Source organism: Mercenaria mercenaria, chromosome 11 (assembly GCF_021730395.1).
Source record: "Mercenaria mercenaria strain notata chromosome 11, MADL_Memer_1, whole genome shotgun sequence".
NCBI lineage: Eukaryota > Metazoa > Mollusca > Bivalvia > Venerida > Veneridae > Mercenaria > Mercenaria mercenaria.
The window spans coordinates 36,679,759-36,706,876 of NC_069371.1; the positions used below are offsets into that span (position 1 = coordinate 36,679,759).

Below are 27,118 nucleotides of genomic sequence, written 5' to 3' on the forward strand. Positions count from 1 at the left end.
CATGAATAGCCGATTGATCGTACCGGGCCAATACGACGGCCAAAAACGTCTAGACCGAATTAGAGGCCAAAGATGTGTATTGGCACCCACACCCCGAAAAGGGAACGCATACATGTAAACAATCATGCATCACCTCCCCGGGGTGATATGGGGTACCTAAACACCAAGGGCCCTCCTCTCCGACTTACGGGCTGCCGCCAACGGTAAACGGGCTGCTCTATTTTTTGGAGAGTCTAACCCCTCTGCATTAAGATACAGCCAGCATTTTCTACCCTCACCACCACCCCCCAGCCGGCTAGGGGCCATATTTGACCTGAAGAACTCATACAAATTTCAGAAAAAGACAGGATATCAAATTCGCGGAATTCTGCCATAGGAGAGATCATGCTTCGAGTTGCGTACTCTAGAAATAATGATGCACGCATAACATATATTTATAATGATATATAGACTCTAGTGACATATTAGAGGAAGTAGAGTTTGATAGAGAATTTGCTTAGAATACATGTCACCCGAAAGAATATGAAGTAAGACCTAAAATGCCAAGACTGTGCAGCAAATGAAAGAAGATAATTGAAACTTAACGCTTTTCGGATAATGAATGATTATTGCTGGGCAGGGAAAATTCGTGAGTATGTGAAACTGATAATAACCAAAACGTGAATAACATATGAAAATGAACGATAAATAAGACATTTACGCATATGATGATACTCCATGTAGACCGCAGACGAAAACATCTCGTGATGGCTAGACGATTTCTTTCAAAATGCGTCATATCTCTCACCTCGTGCGTCTATTGAAAGAGAAACAACAATCAACAAGAGATACAATTCCACCACAAGTATAGAAGTTGAGAAGTTGAATGATAGAACAGGCTCATGAGAAGGAGAAAAGAATTTAGTCTACAAGTTGTTTAATTTTTGATGGGTCTAGTAATGATTGTGTGCAACAAACAACAAAATAGTGTGATGAGAAAATGTAACAAATTAGTAATATCGGCGGCGTTTGAACTCAGACCTGAAAAATCGGAGTTTTAGTCACTGAGCTACGGAGTCAGTTGGATAATTTTTTAGGAGGTTTCCACTTAAGTATGTAAATCCTGATATATAACACATGTGTTTTTAAAAAACCATACTATTCAACTACTAGAAAAGGGAAAAGAAAACTATTGGAGATACATACAACTAGAAACTGTGTTGTAGTGTAGGTTTTAAATACAACTTATCATTACATACTCATTAAATAACTCCGTTAAGTTTGAATGAAACATGAAACGTCGATATTTTTCAATATTGACGTTCATATTTCATATCGGGTGTGTGACGTCATTTGTGACGTCAATTTCATGTATGTCGTCGCGTTTAAAAAAAAGTTCTTTAACGGCGGTGTTTTCAATTTCACTCGGAATGAATAAAAAAAATAATAATGTTAAGTGTAGATGCGTATGTAATAAACAGATTTTGAGAGTTGCTTCGAGAAATATGCACTCGTTCTTTCGCGGAATAATATTGTGCTCCTAAAGTCGCGCAATATTTCCGCTGCAGAACTTGTGCATATTTCTCGATACAAATCTAATAACCTATAAAGATTGCACAGCATTAACTGTTATAGTCGTCGTACGCCTACACCTTTGCAAGAGTGTGACGTACTTACTATTTACTAAATTAGTCAGATATTTCTATTAAGAAATGAAATATATTTTTTCGGTGTTCATGCGAAATAAACGACAGAATAGGATCGGCAAATCCATGAAACGCGCTAGCGATTCATGTTTAATTTGACGAACCTATTCCTATTAAATAATACTTAAATGCTAATGATGCATGTGTAATCTTTTGAATTTCAAGTTTCAACGGAACACAAGTTACATAGACATTGTCATACAATTTGTATTTTGAATTTCTTTTTCGAATCTGACGCTATTTAAGATAACTTGACGTTCAGTCAAAGCATATAATTGAGAAAAAACTGCGTACCTTAGTTGCAAATTCTTTACGTCCGCAAAGATTTGGAATAAAATGAAATCTGTACAAAGCATGCAACACTAATAGAGATTGTCCGTCTACTTTTGCGTGTATTGCGAACACCGGATTATGTAACGTCTGATGTGTTATACATGTAAAACAATGAAATGCCATGAAAAAATGCTTTTGTTTTTACATCTATTTATGTTTGGAACCGTACTTGTATGTTTCTATGTGTTCTCAACATGTCCATGTGTTTGCATGTATATGAGTAAACAATGAAATTGCTAAGAAACACGACTACATATCTAATAGATATAGCCACCTTCCAAGAATGCAGCCTTCCCAAAACAAAACCCTATAGCAGTGCTTGTATGGGTGGTTTCTACCCAAAACATTTATATGTAAAATATAACGATTAGACAACAAAAAGTAAGGAACACAGTAGGGTACCGCCTTGGAACTGTCAGGGGCTAACACACCACTTTGAAGTTATAACCGTTAATTATGCGCACTCTATCTCACTTTTCACCCACCTTTTCAGTTACAGGGCTGTGTAAATATGTTATCTCTTTCAACAAAAGACACAAAAAGAAAACGTGCAAAATACTCGTGTAAAGAAATCTGAAAGTCTTAAATAAAGAACCATATATACAAAATACAAAAAAGAAGCCAGAACAACACCAGAGATACGTTCTAGGGATATAAGAGCCCGACAAAACAGCCCAAAAATCAAGTATTTAAACATTTCATTTGATATGGGTTTTATGTAATCCCTGTTGTGAAGGCATCAACCTAACAAAGTCAAAGGGGAAAACTTAGTGCCCAAGTGTAAAAGCGCTGAACATTAAATATATACGATGTTTCAAAATTAGTCGGACTAAATCTCCTTAACCTTTACCAGCAAAATGTCAAAAAATGGACTTGTCCATCGTTCAGTTTTGGAAGTACCACTCCTTATTCTGAGGGATGTTCACTGAAAAATTATTGACTGAATAGCGAGTAGTGCAGACCATGGTCTTAATCTGCAGTGGTCGCTAAGGCAAAATCACTTACCACCGGTAGACTAAAAGTTAAATGAAATGTTTTATTATTTTACCAAATTCAAATGAAAAAATGCTACGACCGGGAGTCTTACGTAGTCTAAAAGAAGTCGGGTATTGACTTATCTCTTTAAATTAAAAAACTAAATCTGAATTACGTAAAACGTTTTTGAATTTTATTTAAATGGTAGCGCTGCTGAAGGAGGTTATTTGTGATATATCTATTACGCACATCGAAGTCGTCAATATTTCTACACGCTCTAGTAAATCTGAGAGTCTGTCTCAGCAATATAATTAGGATGGGCTAATTTATAACAAAACTGTGACATACATTTATAGATCACCCTTCAAAGAAACAGTTATTTTTTTATACAATTTCCTTTATAAATAAGGGAATTGAATGACTTTATATGCTTCAGCAACGGCTGAACATTCTTTTTTCTGCCCATACACCTGACTACTTCATTCTACAAATCCATGTTTTAATTGGTTTACAGTTCAGACTTTATTACAAATAAAACGGCGTCTACACCAAGCCAGTCTAAACCCATTATATTTACCTGGTGAAAATAACTTATATAACTCAAGTTAAAACTTTCCCTCTAAAGCCTTCGATGACCGCATAATCATTATTCAGATTCAATGCTAAGCTGATAGGAGAAATTTGATGACTAAATTTATAGCCTGGCCGTTCTTACTGGAAAGGTGTTATTGTAAAGGCATGTCTAATATTACTATTTATCAAGTAAATTCGCCTAATAAAGGTTTTATATCTGACATTTTAAGTTAAATCTGTTGGCATCTGATAGAGAAAGTTGTTATGAATTAAAAACACAGGCCTAGTAAAGACAAACTTACTACTTAGTGTGTCCTTAAATGGTATTATCAGTAATATCTTTTCTGAACAAAATTTGGGTAAAATTAGCAGTAAATAGACTTCATTGTCTTCTTAAAAGTCTCAATGTAAAAATGTTTATCTGTACGAAAAAGGATTTCAGTTGAATTGATTAACTCCACTTGTTTTTTTTACAATAAAGTACATTTAACCTACCCTCATAGAAGATATAGCACAAAATCGGCCTGCTAAATAAACTTTGTTTTATCTAGTCAGTGTCAAGATATCACTTTGGCTGGAACTTTTGAAATCACATACTAAATCACAATTTTGCATTGAAACCATCACCATTATATTGGAAATGTCTGAACTAAGAACTTGAGTGGTCAAAGCAAAGGTTTTTATCCTGAAACAAAAAAGTTATCGCTTTTTACACTTTTGCAGCACTTCGGCCGGAAATTATTTTGAAAACTTCCTTTTTTTTAAGACTTTTTCACTGAAACCGTTATCATTGTATTAGAAATGTTCTTACTAAGTAAATACCACTCGATAGCCTAGTGGTAGAGCGTCCGCTTCAAGTGCGGGAGGTCGTCGGTTCGATCCCCGGCCGCGTCATACCAAAGACGTGAAAAATGGTACCAGTATCTCCCTTGCTTGGCGCACAGAATCAAAAGGGAACCTGGCCTCTTTACACATACTTTCATGGTGATGGATTCCATCAAGAATGAGGTGTCGAGAGTGATTAATATAAGTTGTAGAACTTCCTTCACAATCGACCTAAAATAAATTATGTATAAATTAACTAAGAAAATAAGTGGTAATATAAAAAGATTTTATTCAGAAACTATAAAGTTATTGTATTTTTTTTTCATTTTTATCCACAAATTGAATTGCACTTGCAAACGCCATATATGACGTCAAGTCAGCATGCTGTTGCTCTTTCCAACGACTTTTCCCCAATTTTCTGTGCAGGTAGGATAGATAATATATTAGATTACTGTCTGAAATAATTTAAATTTATAAGGCTCGTCTACGTAAAAAATATCGGCAGAGCCTCGCCTAATATATTTTCTTCAATTCGCCAAATAAATTCAAATGTATCAGACAGTAACCTAATATTCTCTATATTTAATACTATAATAATATATAACCAATGTCCTACGCAATCACTTCACGATCTGTTGGTTCGTGAGTTCTATCCTCGGGCGAGGCGTATGTTCTCCGTGACGATTTGATAAAAGACAATGCGTCTGAAATTATTCGTCCTCCACCTCTGATTCATGTTGGGAAGTTGGCAGTTACTGAAAGAGAACTGGTTTGTTCTGGTACAGAATCCAGGAGCACTGGTTAAGCTAACTGCCCGCCGTTACAGAAACGAAATACAGTTTTGAAAAATGGCTGAAACTCACAACAAAACAAAAATGATAGAAGCAACGATGTTGCAAAAGCCAGTGATAATTTTTTGGTCATTAAACGTCAGTGATGATTGCACTAGAATAATTAACAGGAATATAATGTTCTAATTTCAGTGAGCGTATTTGATGTGGGCACATTTAAAGGTGACCTCCAGTGTATGGTTGATAAACTAGGAAGCGATCCTACCGAACAGCAATGTGAACAATATGGACAATCATACCTGACCGGCCTCCTGGAACATTCTGTACCTCTCATATGTCATGGGTTAGTTCCGATTTACTTGTTTTGCTTATTTTCTAATCATGTGATTGTATATATGTCTAAATTTTATGTGCTAAACACTAACATACATTTTCCCATATAAACTGAAAGTTTTACACCATTATGTATTTGTTACACGCACGTCGAGAGAGATTTATCTGGTTTCACTTATAGTAACAACAATCAAGACGAACTTTTACAAGCATTTAGCCTAAAGTTCAATGTGCATATTTAGAAACAATTCAAGATGAACATTCTTAATATCGGTTATTATATTCTCTTGAAATGTTTCTTCTCGAGAGACCTTTTGTCAAGTAATATGTACATGTCAATTTTACTGTAGATTGATAATTTTTGCGTCTTATTCATTTCATGATCTTTACTAGTTGTTACCACGCTATATAATTTGTCATAGTGTTAGAAATACTCTTATTAATTTTCAGTTCAGTGTTAATTTCGCGACATGCAGATTTTATTTCACGAAATAAAGAGGAAACTAAAACATCTCAAATATTGTCGAATTTATAGAAAATGCGGTGTACATGCAAGCACACGTCTTGTCGAATGGTCTGAAAGTGGTCCTTCATGTTGAAAAATGGAACGTATCCTTCTGTTATACCATTTACAAAACAATGATTTCTCTATAGTCAGATTTACAAACATTAAACTGGCAGTGAGCTATGAATTCACCTGCATACTTTAAGAAAATCAGAACAAGGTCTAAGACCTAAGCCAGCTCAAATTCTAAAAAAGAAAAACAACATAAAATAAGGTACCTTTCCTCAACACCTTTTTCTTATTCCTTGTACATTTTATTGATCCTATGCGTTTTATTTCCTAGGTTCCAGGAGCTTCTTCATCATTTCAGTACAGCAAGCCAATGGTACTTCGTGTGCCTAAGCAAAGAGATTGAGTAAGTGCTTATATATTAAAGTTCTATAAGGCTGTAAATATCGTATTCAAAACAAACGTTATGCATAATTGATGATGGTTGGAAAAGCAGCACTTTCAATACTGCACATGAACCCATAAGGAGAAGTAATCAATAAAACAATGGATTCAGTAAATGTTTCTTCTAGGTTATTAGATAATTAAACCTTTTACAAATATATAGAAAACAATTATCGAAGGTAGAAGTAAACAAGAAATTGATATATTTTATGGTCATACAAATTGTGTCAGCCAAACTTTTAACAAAGACATTAAAGGCCTTTAAAACGAGGGAAAAGATCCCGAGGGAAGAATTCTGTGCTCTAAGTGAGGCTCGAACCTTAACCACTCGGGCATGGATGCCCCGCTCCCACAAACAAAACCAAACAGTCATGTATGAATGGATATGTAGACGATGTACATACACTGTATATACAAATATACACAGACGACGTACGGCACGTAGAAAGGACATCCTCGTGTTCTGGTTCCTTTTTGTTCTAATTTAAACTTGCGATGATCGGTTACAAAAGGCAAATATATTAAACAGGAAATACATTTTAAATACATCTAAAGTTTTTTTTTCTGTACTAGTATATCTAATTATAAAGTAACGCATGACCATAACTTACTAGTACACTGTACGTGTTTAAATGTAATTTTATGCATGGTAACGCCTGGCTGGAAATCAATTTCAGAGAGTTTTTATGCTGTTACGGATCTCAAAGACGAAACGACATAATCAGAAACTTTGCCAGAAATATGTCACGCTATAATTTTAAAAAATCAAATATATATGTATACAAACAAATCACCACGTCAGTACGCAAGACTGAAAGTGCATATTCCACAACAAATACACCAACGCAATAAAATTGGTTTCAGTGTTGCTTTATATATACGTCCGAACTGCACTACACATTAGAACTGGTTAAATATATATACTCAAATTTCTGTTATCATGTCCCAAAGAAAGTTATGACATTTTAGTTTTTAACTGATTGGGACAAAAGAAGCTATATATTTTCCCTTTTGAAAGTTAACTGGATCTCGAAACAAAAAGTCAATTTGGCAAAGCTATTTTAACGCCATGATAGTTCCAATTACCCTTCTTCTGAGCACAAAAATTTAATATCAGACACGTATTAGGGGTCATGTCGGAGTCATGCCAGCTGTAATTGTCTCACGGTCTTGCAGACTATAATATGAACTGAATGAGTGCAGCAAAACTGGAAGACGATCATACAGTGAATCAAAGAGATAATGTGCATAAAGGGAAGTAATTCAATTCAAAATAGAAATAGATCAGCAGGGATACAAGATTATATTTTATTGATAAGACACAAGATATATATTTCTATTCCAGGTTGAATGCGAAGGTCAGTGGACACCCCGACTTTTTATTCTGAAATATGGACATTTTGAAATAAATCTAGCATATTAATATGTGTTCTGTTGTTATGAATATGTTTCTTGTGAACTACGCATTCCATTGTTCACGAGTACAAGGATTCATCTACAAATCAAGAGTAACTATTCCAAGATATAATCAGATACAAGCACGAATATTGCGTTTAAAAAAAAAAACGTTCAAATCAACATTCTACCGAATATGGCACATTCAAGGAGATAATTAGTATAACGTAATCAGAATGACCAATCATGAAATATAAGTGGGGGGCTGGGGTCGTTTTTTTTATTTCCGTAATGGGCATAATGAGGAAAAAGGTAAAAAGAATGCATTCACGATAAAATGAAACTACTACATATGGTCGCAATTTCCTTTAACCCATGTCACTAGTTTAGAGATGCATTGATATTTTATGAATACGATTATTAAAATATTAACGAATGAACAATTTTTACCCTTTATTGACCTAGCCATAGTCTTTGCACTGATAATAATGGAAATATGTCGACCTGTATTATATATAAATAGGATATTAAAGTTTTAAAAACCACATTCACAAAAACAGTTTATTGTCTGTTTATTTCATACTCAAAAATGGTTGACAACGTCACTTGTTTACATTAACAACAACAGTATGCTTTCTGCGTACAATCGAAGTTCATTTTTTTTTCCTAAAATTAATGGAAAACGTTTACAGCATCAAAGAAGATATATAGAACCTGAAAGTGTAGCAGTTCCTGACATATTTTTGTTTACCAAACATTCAAGGCTATCGAATGAATTGTCGCCTGATTTAGTACAGATCCGAGTTCAGAACCGAGGTAAATTAGAAGATAAACCACAGGAAGGTCAAGGTTGTTTTCATTCTTACATGCTCATTGAAATATGTTAATAAAAATAATGCTTGACTATATCCGAGCGGTAATGAACCGGAAGTTATGCGGCAATTTGACATAATACTTGACGTCATAATGCTCTGAACCGTTTTTTATCACAGATTCTTATATGGCTCAATTTGATTGCCAGTTAAACAAAGAAAAAAGTTTAGCCATGTATATTCTGCAATAGACAACGGTTGATGTGCGGACCGCTAAGAGAGCATTATGACGTCAATTATGACGTCAAATTGCCGCATGACGTCTTGTTCATTATTATTAATTTAAATGAAGTCTAGCATGGGTTTAATCAAAGTATTTCATTTGGCATGTAAGAATGAAAACAGTCAAGGCTTTCTTGTGTTTGTCGTCTAATTTACCTCGGTTTTGAACTCAAATCCGCAATAAATCAGTCGACAATCCATTCAAAGCCCTGAAAATTATTCCGGTCAGAAGCAATGACAAGCTTGAATGCATTTCAGATACGTTGAAAATTGTATGCGTAACAGGAAAAGGAATTCTTGCATGAAATGTTTGTTTTTGTCGATTTCTGGTATGCACAAACCGGTGGAAAAAACGTGTGTAAACAAAGAGATTCTTCTGAGCACGCGCTGTTGGTGAGCATTCTGCATATGCTGTTATGGGTCCAATGTAGACAGAAAATGGACACGAAATCAGTTTTAGTTGAAGAAGAAAGGTTCGAGACTTAAACAATTCTTTTCATCTGCCTTTTCATTAAATCTCACGTTTCAACCTTACTTAACTTTCAACTTGCAATATGTGCTTCCTCTCTTGATACGCGACTGCATTGACGTTCCATATAATTGTATTATTACGTGTGTTTGACTCAAAGTCGCGGTTTAATCCCTGAAAATGATAGACAAAAACATTTATAAAAATAAAATTTCGTTTTTACAAATTAATTTGAATCGAGAAAGTTGTCATGCTTACTTTATATCTTATACTAAAACATTTATAAATGTTTCTGTTTTCTTTACACCTTTATGCAGTCTACTGATGATGTGTAATCATATGAATAAAGATGACGAAGCTGAAAGGGTATGCGTTGATTATATCGATGTTGGAAAATATCAAATTGTTGTGTTTATCAAACTTTGATCCGATGGGACAGGATGCAAAGCAAAATTGTCTACTAGTTACAAAATAAATAGGCCCAGAGATTTCATTTTAAGGATATGTAGAATATGGGTATCGGTGTCTATTTCACGATAATGTTTACATTTTAAAAAATGCGTGAGGAGCATTGTATACCGAATATATAAGAAATGAGCAGTCACACTTACATACAGTTTTTTGTGGTTCATAAAAAACCAGGTGCCCATTCAGGCATAATTTCAAGCGAGGGCGGGCACCTGGGTAGAACCACAGACCTTCCGTAAGCCAGCTGGATGGGCTCCTCATATGAAATAATTCAACACCTCAGGTGAGGTTTCGAACTCGCAAAGGTGAAGGACAAGTGAATCGAAGCCAGCGACCTTATCCACTCGGCCAACGAGGCCCCATAAACGCAATATAATAAGGTACCGTAAAAATATTCTTAATTAACATTAGTCAAGCTGACGACACTGGTAACTTTTTCAAGCTCTTTCACTCTCAGATATAATTAGTCCACGCAAAATGATTTGCTCGTAATAATCACAGAAATAGTGAGAGTTTATTAGCTCATATGAACTTTGTAAGGGGTGAGCTGTTATAGTCTTGCCACTTTTGGGGTTAAACTATTTCCAACATAAAATGTTTGGTGTGGAATAAGTAGTACATGTATGTCACTAAGAAAATGAAACACAGGGGAAAAGTCCTCAAAAATATCATGTCACATTTTTAGATATTGCATCTGGAATTCTGATTTGCCGTTACTATGTACGATATGCTGTATGTTGTACATGTATACTTTAGCATAAATATTCGCTTTGAATATCAGAAAAAAAGATATTTCAAGATTTTTGCAAGTACTGGTAGGTCACGTTTAGTATTTTACCATTCTTGTTAAAAAGCATCAGGGTGTCCAAATTCAGAACATATGTGTCAAAATTTAGAACATATGCGCCAAAATTCAGAACATAGAATTTCTAACCAAATGTATACATACATATTTCTTAAACAAACACTTCGGCATTGGAATTAAAAGGAGCTGAACACTTAACAGGTGTATCGCAAAGTCCGAAAGAAGAAAAAAATTCATAGGGGATTCATAAAACAAAAATGTATTCACAATTTTACTGGAGATTGGTAGGGTGCATGATAATATCAATATTTGCTCGAAATTTATAAACAGTTACAGCAATTGTTTATAAAATTCTTCTTGAACTGTTTAATTATGTAATGTATATAATTATGTGAATGAAGAAATGATACTAATATTTTGTTTAGTTGATTTCATTTTAGATAAATTTGCAATACCTTTTTTAATTAAAATCTAAAGGAAGCTGCATAAATTATAACCTAATTTTCAGAGTTTGGTTTGGATTTCTTTGAGGACCTTTTTCCTGTATTGTACAAGAAACTAAATACTATAAATCATCAATAAAATCTGACATTATTTCTAGTAATATAACCGGTCTATATTTAATGAGAACAAAGTTTATAATTTTCTGTAGCTGACGCTGAGTCGTCATTCATTGGCATTTATATTGATAGAAATGTCATTAATGAATCTTAGGAAATGGAAAGGGCCAAGGACCGAACCCTGTAGCACACGGGCTGGAATGTAATTCCTGTTGGATTTGGTACCCGTGATAACTACCTTTTGTTTCCTATGAGAGAGATACAATGAACGGCCAATGGAAAATGCTATTACTTCTGCCATTACAACTCAATTTGTAGACACGCGCGTTCAAACACTTTGGCCATATCGCAGAATATAGTCCGTACTGTTTTGCCTCAATTTCCTGTAAGAAAAAGTTGTATAAGTAATGAGCTAATTAACCGTTGAATCAACCAGACTAAGGAGAAGTTAAAATGTCATTTCTATTGAGATAATGGAATGTGTGTTTAAAAACCAATCTTTCAAGTACCTTACTTATTGTACGAGGAGTGAATTTGGACGGTAGTTACGCGTTAAAGGCTGACCACCATTTCTTAAGATATAAGCTTCTTTCACATTCATTCAAAATCAAAAAACAAAAGCATATGCCAAATAAATGATTGCTTATGTAACAGCAATTATGTATGAATTGCATGTAACAAAATGCAAAAGCATATACCAAATGTAGAAATAACGTAACAATAATTGTGCATAAATAACATCTCGCAAAAGGCAAATACTGAAATGGTCTTATAAAACAATTGTGCATAAATTGCAAGAATTAATATGATAAAGCAAGATCTAATACCCAATTTATATATTGTAACACCAATAATGCATGAATTGTATGTCACATAGTACTGTGCATAAAAAGCACCTCGCAAAAGGCAAAAAAAAACAACATATGCTACAATATTGAAATGGTAATATAAAACAATTGTGCATAAATCTCAAGCAACAGCTTATACCAAATTAAAATAATATAACACCAATCATGCATGTATTGCATGTCACATAAAACAAGATAATAAACCAAATTACTGTATGATCATGAAACGACAGCTAGTTATACATTTCATACACAAACAACACGTCAAGTAAAGCAAGATCATCAACCGAATGACTGTATGATAATGTAACAATATTCATTCATGAATTGCATGTCACATAACGCGAAAACTTTTACGTTAATGTGATTGTTTCAATAACTATCCATTGTATTCCGTAGTATTTATTGTTAGTATATAAACCATTCATTTTTGTTTCAAATGGTTTGTTTGTTTTGATGAGTTTAACATCGCACCGGCACAGTCATAGTTCATATGGCAACTTTCCAGCTTTGATGGTGGAGGAAGCCCCCAAGTGCCCCATTGTGCCTTATTTCTTTCCGAGCGAGCACATAGGTAGAACCACCGACCTTCTGCAAGTCAGTTGTATGGCTTCCTCACATGAAGAATTCAACGCCCGAGTGAGGGTCGAGGGGCAAGGGATTCAAAGTCAGCGACCTTAACCACTCGACCCCGAATGTCCCTGTTTCAGACGTTAAACTAAAGTAAAAATATCGTGGGTATATTCATCTTCAGACACGGTAAAGTTCAAAATCTAGGCCGAAGAGATTCGTCTGAGTTCGGTCTATTCCTCTTCGTCTTCGGACATGTTGGTTTTATTGGTAACGCGGACCTTAATAAAGTTGTTTCCATCCAATAAATGTCAGATAGGTACACCTTAATTAATGAAAATTTCGCGTTATCCAATGTCATCATTTTTGAGAAAAGTACATTGTACGCATTTTGTAGAGGTTTTGGCAAGCTCGATATGTGAAAAACCTTAACCAGGGCAATAATTGGGATACTAGTAATTCAATTTTGGTTCACCTGTTTGCTGACATCTGTCAGGTCCAGACATGGTAACATTGATGGCATCACAAACACCCATCACTAATTTATCAGGGTCCTCACCTGGTAATTCTGCTATAATGTAGATGCGTAAAAATACGCTAGCTGAACTTGTCATCCGCGTCTTCCTGCCTCTCCAGAGGAACAGGGATTTAGTCTTGTCTTCAAGAGAGCTTTTACGAGTATTTTAAAATCACTAAACATTAAAGCAAAAATATAAGAATAGCCCCCGGTTACCATACACAGATACATCAGTAGGAATAAGAATTACTCACTAACGAAATTATCTAAATGTCGGTGAAATAAAATGACCTGAACATACATTGTATTTTGGTAAATTATTTAATTTCAATAAATGTAAAATCATTTTGTGCTTATAAAATTTCATGGTTTTGCTCAAAACGGCTATTTTGTGGAGAATGAAAGAGTGGATTTCCACTTGCAAAGTGATAAGAATAAGAACTTGTTTGTTGCGATTTGATTTTGTTGGTTGGTGCATCCATTATTAAAGGTCATTTCACCTATACACCGAACCGATTTTATTTTTCGTTTTTGAAGCAGCTAGGGTTTTCACTATTTGTATATTATTAATTAAAACGACGCCGGAATGAAATTGGTAATGTGATACATAAAGGGAGAATACCACAACCTCGTTTAGGAATTGCATAATATTCCTGAAAGATTTTTAGCATTAGTAGAGAAAAAACAACAACAAGATAATGGATGCCCCCCAACGTATGATTATTGCGTATTAAAAAGAAGAAAGGCGGAATTCACCGACTAACCACATACCTCGTCTTTGTAGCGCAGCTTCCAAATAAATTTCTTCGAACTCCAGTAAGCAAGTGTTGAGTGAAGCTTCCAATGACGTTTCGCTGAATGTCAGCCTTGGGTTGCCGATGAAATCTCTGGTCAAGAATAGCGCTATAGTTAACTAAATAAATGTTGAATAATCAAAGGGAAATAACTCGTGTAAAATAAACCGATCGGTACATAAAGTTACTACGCATATTTCCTTTTAAACGTAAAGCTTCCAATGAAGTTTCATTGAATTCCAGTCAGTGGTTGCTGAGGAATACTTTGGATAAACCAGACTACAACGTAAATAGCATACTAATGTTCACACCCTATAAACGACTGTACTCCCCCTCTTCCTGTTGCGAACCATCAAAAATATAATCTGACCGCTAAAAGGTAAAACGGAACTATTTTAAAGTGATTAATGTGCTTTGTTGGTGTGTATATTTAAATTTCATTGGAAGTTGGACATGATTAGTTTCTTTAAATAATGTGTTTGTCTGATTACAGGTAAAATTATAGCAAACAATTCGATCGATTACTGATTTTGTCCAGAAATTGCACATTGTTGGCGTCAAAAGTACAAATTTTCTTGCTAGATGAATGATTTACATAATTGAGCCGTGCCATGGGAAAACCAACATAGTGACTTTGCGACCTGTTAGCAACTGACTTATTTATAAAATATCGGTTTTTCCTTGCTCCTGTAATATTTCTTCATAATTATAACCCACAAACGAAGTTTGAAGGAGAGGGAGTCACCATGCAGTCTGTCTGCCCGGTCTGTTTGTATGTGTGTCCTCATAAATGTGGTCCTGCAATTACTTGAACACTATTAAACACCTGCCTCTCTCAAACTTCACACACACATAGGTAATATGTAGTTAATGTCCGTCCTCTTCTTTTTCTTTTCTCTTTAAAGTCAATGTCACACATAAGAGGTCAAAGCTAAAAAAAGGTTCAATTTTCGTATCCGTGTTATAACTTCTATATACATGCAGGGATTCTAAATTAACCTGTCACGCACCAGACACACTCCTTAGCTCCATGGTGAAGGTCACACTTAGAGGTCAAATTTCAAACACAGCGTCGCTTCATTTTTCGTGATCGCGGGCCTTAACGTCTTTATGCATGAACGGATTTTGAAATAACTTGCATCATGAGTCGATGTGTAGCGCATAAGACACAGGGGCCCATCTTATCAAACATAGTACGACAACAATCGATCGTAGGTCTGTGATATCTCTTTTCTTGGAATATTGACACATTATACAGAAAACATGCTACCTGTCCGTAGGCCTACACCTAAAATCGTGAATACATGAAATTGGTAACGTGTTTTGTTACTGGTAATAACAAAAAAGTGTTCAGACAAAACTTTGGTCGTACGATACGATAAGATGTATTGATAAAGACTGGCCCCAGCTGGTCCCTTGAAAATACTGAAAATATGTCTCACTGCAGTGAAAAAAATAAATACATTTTAGTTCATCACAATTAGTTACAAAGTAATAAAGTGAATTCAGCCATGTTTAAGTAACTGCAGAAAAAAATCTTGTTTTTATTTCATTATCAGAATGCTGTTCTCTAACATTTGCCTTGTAAACATTGGTCGTCCAAGAAATAACATTGCATCTAATTTCACGAAAATAGGTCCAACTTTGTTTATACGAAAACAGTTACAGGGCCTATGCCGTAAAACAAATTAAATAAAAAAAGAGAAAAACGCTCTTAGAATGGAAATAACATTATATCAGTCATTGCTACTCCAGCAAGCAAGCAAACAAATACATTAATACATACTGGCGATGTTAACAGTCCCGCCTTTATAGTTGCACAATAAGAGTACAGTACACAACTTGTTGCACTTAGCAAACTAAGGTTTCATCTCCAAAATTTCTATCAAGACATTCCTTGTTCAAAAAAGTGAAAAAAACTCAAACAAACTATATCTAAAGTCATTTTGTCCCGTTTTTATGACCGTTTTAGTGATATATTGGAACAAAGATTATATGTATATGCAGTACACGCATAAAGCCAGTCCGTCAGTTGTAAGATAAGATATTTTCATATTTTTATCTCAAATATCGTATAGAATTCATCGTAAATCGAAAAACATTGTTTTTCATCGTTAAAATTCCACGTGACTTGCATCTCTGCTTACAGTACTGCCGGTAGTATTATATTAAGCTGAAGTCAAGGAGAGACCAGACAACTGACCCACTGTCCATTAGTTATACAAGGTATTTTGCTTCTTTTTCCTTTCTTAAAGGCACTCGCTACAGTTTTTCCGGACGGGTCGATATTTACTCCAACACCTTGCAAATTTGCTTGTGTTTCTAATCGATGTAGCTCATTGCAGAGTTGGTGCGGTCTTCTGCGCATGCCCGGAAGTGATTATCTAATGTCGCATACGGCAAAAATTCGCAAATTATTGTATGTTCGCATGCATTTAATGTACAAAATGTATAATATACTGACTAAAAGTTAGGGTAAGTATCACCATGGTTACAAAATATATACATTTAAGGTACTTTTAGTTCAAATTGCTTCAATCCGACATATACTGGAGTCTGTTATTTATACCAGCGCTCAAACTCTGCATTGAGTCACAGCTGTTTCTAATCCCGTACCGTACCCGTACCGTACATTCGTAAACTATAGGTTTTGTTAAAAAAGGGCGGAAACTTCCATCGTTCTATGCCATCAAAATGCTTCAGAAACACCTTAAAATCCGCTTATTAAGAAATCTGCCGTTTGATAATTATATATATATATTTCTAAGTCATTTGCTCGAACACTGAAAGAGTATTTCGTACCAACCTGCGTTGTATAAATGCCCGCCACACACCATCTCGTTGTAATTTGATTTAAGCGAAATCTAATATGGTGACCTATCAATTTTCTTTTTGTTTTAGATTAGGTAGACATAACCAAATGTATGTGCAGAGTTTGATTAAATTCTATTATGAGAAACTTGATAAAATAGCAGAAGTACCAACCTAAAACTGACAAAAATATGCAAAATAGCCCTTGGGTCTGCTGAACAAGTATTCCTTTCTTTACAAAATCATGTTCATCTGATTTCTCTGAGAATGTTTTCAATAGATATATAGTTTTTCGTTATCAAAATGCTTAGATAATCAAATTTATGCTGATTATTGTACTTTACTGAAATATATTTTAGGATTACAGAAATTTTGAAAAATGTTTAAAATAGCACCATATCTAGGAGCAAATTAAATTGAAACAAAGCTGGTGACCTAGTATTTTTATTTTATTTTTCAATACATCATAACATGATCTTTTAATACAAAACATTTCATCAAAATCTATTATTGAGAAAAAAATTACGAAACTGTAGCGAGCGTCCTTAATTAATTAAAGCAGTGATAATTAAAAAATATATAGGTTAACTTTATCCGACATTTTCCCTTGAATTAACATCAGATAAGCCGTACAGGTGTATATAGGGTAGCTTTTAGCATAATTACCTATTAGGTCCGAAACATCAGGAATGCGCATGATTTTCACAGATATAACTTATAATATATATAAGTTCAAAGGTTGGTGATTGTATCTCCAAATTTACTTCAAATGTACCAGAGGTATTCCAATTCAAACTTTTTTCCCGGGGATGATGCACCAAAACCTCTCTTTTTTGTCCCTAATTATCCATTTGTCTGGCTATGCCCCTTATGGCTGATTAATCTTTTAGGTATCAGTCATATAATTCATTTGGTTTACTCTAAGAAAATAGTCTGATCTTAAAGTTTTGAAAACAAAATGTAACGACTTTCATACAAAGCAAAACCAAATCTACGCTCCAAGTAAAAACCCAACCCCCTAGCCCCCTTCGCCCTTCTCCAAATGGTCGGACCCTAAGAAACCTCGAGCAATTTATACATAAACATTTGTAAAGTTCAAATGTAAATGCATACATGTGTTAGAAATGTAGAAGCTTTGGATTTAGATGTATATATACATATTTTTGTTTTATACATTGGCTGATAGAAAGGACAGTTACATATTCGTATTGAATTAAAGATTATGAAACCGTCACAAATCAGTACAGCTCACTCCCTGCCAGTGTCAATTCTGTTTGGACTGTAAGATTTTTACAAGCCCTCCAATTTCCTTTCATTAACTTAATATATTGTGTTCCAGCCGAGCAGTAACATAATGCACGAAATATCATTATGAATCTTTATTTCCTAAATGCAACAAAGCCAAATATTTAAAATTCGCTCTAAAATGTTACATTGTACCGGTAGATCGTTTCAAGAAAAGTGAAACTGAAAGAGGTAAATAAGAGCTATCTAGCCGGTGTTAATGCGTTAAAGAAATAAACAAAGATCACTCAAGGCGTTAATCGCGACGTAATGTAGATCATGCCTTCGTCAGAAATATTGCTTTTGACATCTCACAAACATAACGATGATTGCTATGAACATGTTTTGTCGTCATTACTTATAATTACACAACACCAAATATTTCTACAATTCCTTCTTATAGCGAGACTATTTTACATTTAAAATAGAATTGTTTTAACCTTTAGCCTGCCAAGTTTCTAAAATGGACTGGTCCATTATTTAATTTTGGCCTTACCACTAATTATTTAAAGGGGTGTTCACTGAAGATTTACTGACTGGATAGCGAACAGTGTAGACCGTGCAGGCTGATCTTGGTTTGCACTGGTCGCAAAGGCAAAATCACTTGTCACCAGCAGGCTAAAGGTTAATATGGATTATATGCTGAGAATTAGGGAGAGTATTATGAGCTGGCTCGAATGTTGTTGTTGTTTCGTCATAAAATGTATTAAATGTTTTTTCTTTGTTTCGCAAAGGTCTGTCCTAGAGCGCGCGAGGAGTTCCAAACTTTTTATTCTCAATCAAACCGAGCTTGTTAATTTTGCGTGTTCGCGTATCATGGTCTTTTTTGGTAAAACTGACGCATTACTTAATTGATATCAGTACTAGTTTTGATTTTCCTACTCATTAATACTTTGTACAAATACTGTGTAAAGGTTTATATGTTTATATCTATTAAGGCTGAGATTAAAAAAGGAATAGATCTAAATCTTTGGTTTGTATGTTGGGTCTTTAAGAAATCGATATTAATCACTTTATCCAAAAAAGGCCATACAATATTTAACTGATGATAACTCGCGAAAATGGGTACCACATCGTCCAAGAACAAGAGATGTCACAGGAGACAGCGCGCTCGGCCATTTCGGTGCTGGATAGTGAAATTGTGCACATCTGAGCTGTAGCTGAAACTGGAGTGCTTAAGTCCGTGTCAAAAGTACCGAGTTATTAACAGAGATAAAGATAACGCGTGTCGAAACATTAAATAAGTACAGACGGGACAAAATTCATGAACATGTTTTTCGGCGACGCCGTCTAAATTCGTTTTCGTTACCTATGCCACGTGACTTCAGTTTGCAAATCAAACTGCTTGATAACGCATTATAGATAATTTATCAAAATGGAAGATTTATGCAACACTCTACCTGATTGGACGAGAGTGTCAATTTCTTTCACTCTGTTGATTGTGCTACGCTGAGTGAAATGTAGACAAAGTGTTTATCCTAAACGACGCTGTTCACAGTTTTAAAGCTAACTTTGGCTCGGTATATTTAGCAAAAATATTGATATATCTCAAAATGATAAGTAAGTTTAATAAGTATAATAAAAACCTGTTCAAATACCAACATATATCAAATTAAAGAAAGAGCTGAATACGGTCTGCGTATCACTTGAATAAGGGTGTGATGAGTCTTTTATGTAGAGGAGTGCTTTTTAAAAGATTTTCCTTGTTACAATTGTCGTCTGTATATGAAAAGATTTCTTGCTTTTGTGACTTATTCAGATTGCACATTAAAATGAGTACTTGTTTGCTTTGATATATTTGTTATAAATTATTTAACTGATTTATTATATATGAATATTTTTCTTTAGTATGGTATGCAAATATTGAAATCAGTTGAAATCTGTTTCATTATACATGTATATATGCTATATAATGACTGAATATCATTACACTGAAATGAAGGTACGCTGCATACAGTTTATCTATGTGATATGACTACGCTCAACCTTTGCTTATGAAACAGAAATATTGAAATAATTACAATTGTATGTTTGGCTTGACCTTCACTTTTTTATACGTGTGACGTCATTGTCCAAAGATTCATGAATAGCGAATATGCATTTGTTAAAGCGGGATCAGTTGGCCTATTCTAGAAAATAAATAAAAATAATAAATAAAAAAAAAATCCTTTAATTGATTTTTTTTCATGTATTCTAATCAAACTTGATTTGTAGCATCTTTATTAGGCCCGCAGACAACTTTGTTCAGCTGGGACATTTGACCCCTTTTAGAGGCTGCTAGAGCTAAAACTAGAAATGCCTTTGACTTCATCTCAGTGTTGTAATATTTTCTGGTTTTTCGGGATCATTGATTTCAATTCATTTAGATTTGAAGATTGAATACCGCTTAAGCCGGTGCTAGGGGGCGTGGGCAGTGTTGCATTTTCCATTACTGCTCATGAACAGACTCAATCAAACCGAGTCTGCAATTTTCACTGTTTGCCTTGTTTTCGGTGCTTCCGAGGGATCTACTTTCCAGATTTTATTTATACAGCGTCTCATGAACAGCTTGGTGGATCTTTGTCATACTTGGTCTGGAGCATCATTATAAGGTCCTCTTCCAAATTTATTTATATAGGAACTTGGGGACCACTATAGCTAAAAGTAGATATGCCTTTCTTCGCATTAACCACTAAAATGTAATGGATTTTTATCAAACTCTATGTGTAACAATATCGTAAGGTCTCCTGCTATTTTGTTACAAATGGGGATAGGGACCAATTTAGCTAAAAATATAAACACGTTTAATGACCTCTTCTCATGAACCGCTTCATGAATCTTCATCAAACTGCTGCTGTAATTATTCGTCTAAGGATAAACGAAACAAAATTGCAACCCTACGAAACCTTTGCGAAAAATTAAAAGAGAACCATTAAATTGTTAAAGTGCGGTGTTTAGTTTTGCAATTTGAAAAATGTTAGATGAAAGATGAATGTTAGATGAAAAATTCATAAACTTCTTTCCTTATTACAATTCGCCGACTATCATTTTTAAAGATATTTCTTGTTCAAGAGTAATGTGACATCTGTCATATCATGTCACTAATAATGTGGAATAACTAATTCAAGTTTGAATCAAATCTATTTGTTGATAACTGAGATAAAGCAAAAGTGCAAGTGAACATGACATTCTAAGTTAAATGAGGGCATAACCCATGACATGTTGGAGCTAGCAACATGGACCTTGTGTCATATGGTGTGGTTGAAAATTTGGAACAGCCATTTTAAGTTTGAATCAAATCAAATTAGTAACAACAGAGATATGGTGAAAAAGCATCAAAACAAACTGTAACATTTTATGTAAAAGGGGGCATACTATATTAAATTTGGTGCTAGAATTATGGACCTTTTGTCACATGATGTACATGATAATGTGGACCAACTATTTTATGTTTGAATCAAATTCATTTGGTAATAATAGAGACAGAAGTGCATCAAAATTTAACCCGAAGTTTTAAGTAAAAAGGGGTAGATAATTCACGAAAGAGTACCAGAGTTATGGACCTAGGTCATATGGTGTGGCTGATAATGTGAAACAAATATTTTAAGTTTGAATCAAATCCATTGTAATAACTGAGATAGAGAGAAAATGCACCAAAAGAGATAAAGTGCATCAAAATTTTAACCAAGGTGCGGACGCGAAAGGACGCTTGCGCCTGATCGAATAGGTCAGCTCTCCATACTTCGTATAGTCGAGCTAAAAACGGCTATAAAATTTAATCATCTTACATAGCCGACGATGATAAAAATAGTAAAAATATATAGGCACAATAAAAATGAAATTCCATCCTTATCTGACTCTGCATACTTGTTAAAATCATTATTTCGAAAATGTCATAGAGTTTTGTTTTCTTTTTACTTTCGGTTTTGGCATTAGATGCGAAACATAAACGAAGATATTTCTACAAATTTATTTGTAGATTTGATTAAATGTAACATCAGAGGGAAATGGAAGATATTTATCAAGCAGTCTTGTGAGTCCTAAAATCTCATTAAACACTAATTGCCGATTACAGAAGCTGTCACTGTGTATTTACCCACAAAGCTCCGCTGTCAGCCATTATGTGTTTACGTTAATTGTTTAGACGGGCACCTTGTCAGCTCTAATTGATACCAGGAATCAAAACCTCCGTATCAAGATAGCATCAGTTTACTAGAAAATGTTTCTTCTTTAAAACAAACGTATGTATAAGCGATCTTCAGACGCACTGGGGATAAATTTTCAGCCTTTCTAATTTTTTATGATTTTTTCCCTTTATTTCTAAAAACAGGACTTAGTAAAACGAAATACTAAACACGGAGTTATTTAAAATATATATTTGAACCTGCCCAAGCGAACACCTGCATTTAGCTTACCTAAAGCAGCCAGTAAGCTAACTTACTTGAATTTTTATTCTAATAACTAACAAGTGTAGAAGTTAACACAGTATCCATTTTGAATGCCACTTATTACTGAAACTCATTTTTTAGCAATTAGCCGTTACTTGATATTACTAGATATTACATTAAAATGTGACCGAGCACAGTACGATTTTATATTTATCCCAGTAATTAAAGCTGGATTTAAGTCAATTTCTCATGGTTTAAATCAATATCTAACGATATAATACTGTAGTGAAGGGTGAAAGTGATACAGCACAAAAAATGATTCCGTTGGCAGTTTGTAAATGATTTCAAGGGGAGAAGTTGGTTGAGATGTCAAAGTTTCTAGTAAAACTATAATAATCGTATAACTTCTCTTCACATTTTGTCATATGTATCTTCCAGCTAATGTGTAGGCAATTCAGAAATCTGAGGATATTAGATTTTACCTTTATCTGGTGTTCAGTCGGTGAAAGATATTTCAATCTTACACTGAAACAAACAGATATCCGCTATGTCGTCATATATGTGTGACGTTAAAGATGCAGTGGTTAAAACAAAGGCAATTATTATAAACTTACACACATAATTCCCTGATTCATTGGAATAGTGGATCGAATACCTATACAATATAGCTGGAGCAAAAACGTATATCTTCACTAAAGACAGCCTTCATAATGATTACAAATGTTCTAAACAAAAATAATTGTAAACATTGACTGCCAATTTACACTACTGTGTTTTATTTTCCATATAATATGACAATGCAGTTTACATCAACAAAAAAGTACCAAATTACCTATATATATGTACACATCTAAAACCAAGGATATTAAGTCAATAATTGATGAACATGTATACTAAGACACTATGAAGATTGTTGAAAAGATGCAGCAACATTATATGGATAATGCCTCAGATGATCCATGGTTTTATCCGCCGGATTAGCACTGTCACTATTTCCTAAAACATCACCTATGTCATTGTCATTTAGCTGTTCAACGTCAACGCTTGTTTCACTAGGACTGGTAAGGTCCTGGTCACTAGTGCTGCTACCGGAGGTTTCTTTTCTTGGTCGACCTTTTGGCTTTGTTGGCGATTCTGTACACCCGCCTTGTAATACCTAAATTGTAATAAATATATTAATATCCAATATAGATGGTAAAAAAATAGTTGAAATTCTTGAACTGATTAAACGATTGAATATATAGTATGCTCATCTATCAGTCAAATACTTTATCATTAGATATTAACTTAAAATGTAGAAAATTCTCATCAACTGTTCTTATTATGCTAAATATATGAATTATCCGTGTATGTATAGCTACATACACTATTACTGCTTTAAAAAAAAATGCCATTTACAAATTCATAGTGTGATCACTGAATTTTCATACATTTGCTTAGTCTGCACTGCCTTAACCCAGCACACAATACTGTTTATACTTAAAAACGGAGTTACTTTGGAGTATGGTTAAATGGTTAATATTTAGGCCTAAAAATGTTACTTGTTTCCGCTAACCCGACCGACCCTATTTTTTTTGCCGCCGACACTAACACTTTTTTTGATAATAAAAAAAAAATTCAAATCGTGCCGATTTTAGCTCGTAGTTCCAAAAATATTCGTATTAGAATTGCCCGAAGTTCAGCCGATTCTGTAGGAAATATGTCCGTTCGATACTATAATCATGTACATATATAATTAATTCAGTGTTTTAGCTTCAAAATAATATCAAAAACATTAAAATCGATTTCAATTTAAACCGTCGCAACTTTATTTTAAAATCACAGGTCGTCCAATTTAAGCACGTGCCGCGCTGTTGTAAGCCGCCGCCATTTTGAAAATTTTCAATCGGCGTGAAAAAAGCCGATAAACTTCACGAATGTAGACTTAAATCTCCTTCACCATGATCTTATGCATCAACCATATGTTATTTCTTGATTTTATTATAAATTGACTTCCCAATTTATTTCAAATACGGCCAATTTCAATAAATGAATTGCCCGGAAACCGATCCGCGGACCGTCTGAACTCGCGTTCAAAATATTGTACAAAGATCGGCAATATCTACAAGATTAGTACTGTTTTCGAAACGATTAATAAGTAATTAGTTAAATATATAAATCTGAACAAGTTGATGCAAGAATCGGGCATTATTAAAGCCAGAGAATCGAAACATGTATGAAAATTTTCACGGCGTTACGATCGTGCACCTGATAAATTTACGAGTTTCGGATAGGTAAATTTCGGATATGAATTTAAAGTCTACTTTTTCAATCAAGCAAAATTGTACTTTATTTAAAATTAATGATAATAATAATGCAATATTCAACTTCCTTTTGTTATGTCAAATAGTTATAAATATCATCATAGGCAAATGAATGATATTTTCTTAAAAGTTTAGACCCAGAAACGCACCAGAGGCCACCATTTCTATTTCATAATTTTCCAGGGGGAGACCCTGACCCCCAATATAAGTAAAAAAAAATGATGAAATAAACAAATAACAAATTGTTGCAACATGCGCAGTGTGTGCAATGCGTCACTGACTTCGATATTTTGTGGCCAAAAAATAATTAAGGCCAGTGGAAACCCTGATCATGTCTATGAAATGCTAAATTGGCACTGAACTATTTACTGAATTTAGAAAAAATGTCACCTCAGCCATTTTCAGCAAACTTTCTAAATGTAATCCAGTTCTTACTTATATTTTCTGGACAACATTTTAGAAGTTTTTATCACTTTAGTACAATGGAGAAAAAATTGTTTTTAGCTCTGTATGAGAGTGATATTTTATAACTTCATTCAAACTTTATAGCAATGTATGCATTCATACAAAAATAGTGTTGTTTTTTTTCGCAAATGTATGAATTTTTATTTTGTTTTTATCTATACCTATTGATGCTGAAGAATTCACAAAAAGGATTATATAAATGATAAGAGCAGGAAAAATTACTTTAGAGCACCACATTTGAAAAGAAAACATCAAAAACTAAATAAAAAACGTACATAAAAATAGTGAAAAAAAAATCTAAATTGGTTCTGTTGTGTTGCGACAGCTTATATAGGATTTATAGGAGGGAAAGTTTTAAAACTTCACTGAAAATTCAATTCTGTTCTTTTTAATATTAATATAATTTCACAGATTTGTAAATGCACTATATACATGTACCTTTTGGGTTGTGAGAACTACAATTTATAAACAGCCAGTTTATTATACCGGTACTGTAGTTCATGAGATGGTTTCTTTACAGAAATATATAATACTAAATTTACAAGTTCCAAACATTTATATTTCTATGTTGTATCCAAAGTGTTAAATCTCTGCCAGAAAAGATTTTCTGCTTTGCAACAGTTCTTGAATAAATGTCTGGGAAGGGAATTGAACCATTTTAAAGGACTGCTGTTTTATTCTGCTAACACCCTTGAAACTACAAAGATGCTCCTTTTAATTATCTTTTATACTATAGTAACACTTGAATAAATTCTACATACTGAAAAAGGTTTAAGAGAGGATATTAACAAGAATCTTTGAATAGTTCTCACATGGACTGATGCCCAACTAAAAATTGCCTACCTACCTTCCCTATTTTTTTCAGAGCCGTAAGCGAAACAAGTAATTTTTTTTTGGCCTTAGTCATTTTAAACAAATATTCACTTTTTAATTATTTTGTCTTACAACCGTAACATTATGATTCCCCTTTAGCTAATGACGTAGGTATTACATTCATTTCATACCAGTCAAACTATAGCACACATCTACACATTTTTGTTAAAGTAGAGTCACGGACAGGGAGTAGCTGTTTCCATCTTAGATCTATGCGCGTTTTTAGTGACGCGATACATTCACACAGAAGATCGTGAAAGAATCTTTATCGTTACGCTCACGTACGTATATTCATCGTACGCAAACCATTTTGTATCTGTTAAATCTTTCATGTCATAATATTGTAGATATTTTCAAAACGTAATAAAAACACAACAGTAGAAAGAAAGATTAACGTCTTATAGACTCCATTATTTTCGTTCATTAATGCTTCTCTCTTTTCTATATGAAGTCTCAACTATTTTTTTTTTCATTTCAAACATGACAAAATCTATTTATTTATGTCTTACACGTGTATGTTAATTTGTGTTTCAAATAATTTGAATTAGCTTTTAAACAACGAAGGATCTTCTTCCTTTTTCTTTGAGAAACGGATGTATTTTATTCAGTATTTGCATATAATATTTTCTATAAGATAAAATATGTACTCTACATAATATCCATACTACGGGTATTTAAGGATAATGTTCAAGCATGTAACCGTTATTTTTGGCTATAGTTTTCGTGAAAGAATGATAAAATTCAACTGTCATATCATAGTAGGTTGTCCCCCTTGAAAGTAAAAACAATCGATAATCAAGGGGGAGAAAATTCGATATTTCTCATAATATTACCCTCTATTTTCTTTCTCCATTTAATGGAGGCCAGGGTGACACGTATTTCTTTGTGAATCTTTCTTAAATTACTTTGGTATCGTCATACGATGAAGAAAATGTTATTTACAATACGATACTGACCTGTTTCTTCCATTTCATTCTCCGATTCTGGTACCATGTTTTCACTTGAAGTTGCGTGAGTCCGAG

General features: G+C 34.0%; 2 protein-coding genes and 1 long non-coding RNA gene across 3 annotated transcripts in view; all 3 read left to right on the plus strand.

Moving 5' to 3' along the window:
- Window positions 1-27,118, plus strand: part of LOC123532217 (uncharacterized) — a 138,586-nt gene that overhangs the window by 83,105 nt on the left and 28,363 nt on the right. The gene's annotated exons all lie outside the window — the stretch shown is intronic.
- Window positions 1-27,118, plus strand: part of LOC123532221 (uncharacterized) — a 139,759-nt gene that overhangs the window by 47,251 nt on the left and 65,390 nt on the right. The window lies entirely within an intron of this gene.
- LOC128546519 (uncharacterized) lies at window positions 6,394-7,896 on the plus strand. Its single transcript, XR_008366003.1, has 2 exons — window positions 6,394-6,435; window positions 7,819-7,896. It is a non-coding gene; the product is annotated as an uncharacterized LOC128546519 (long non-coding RNA).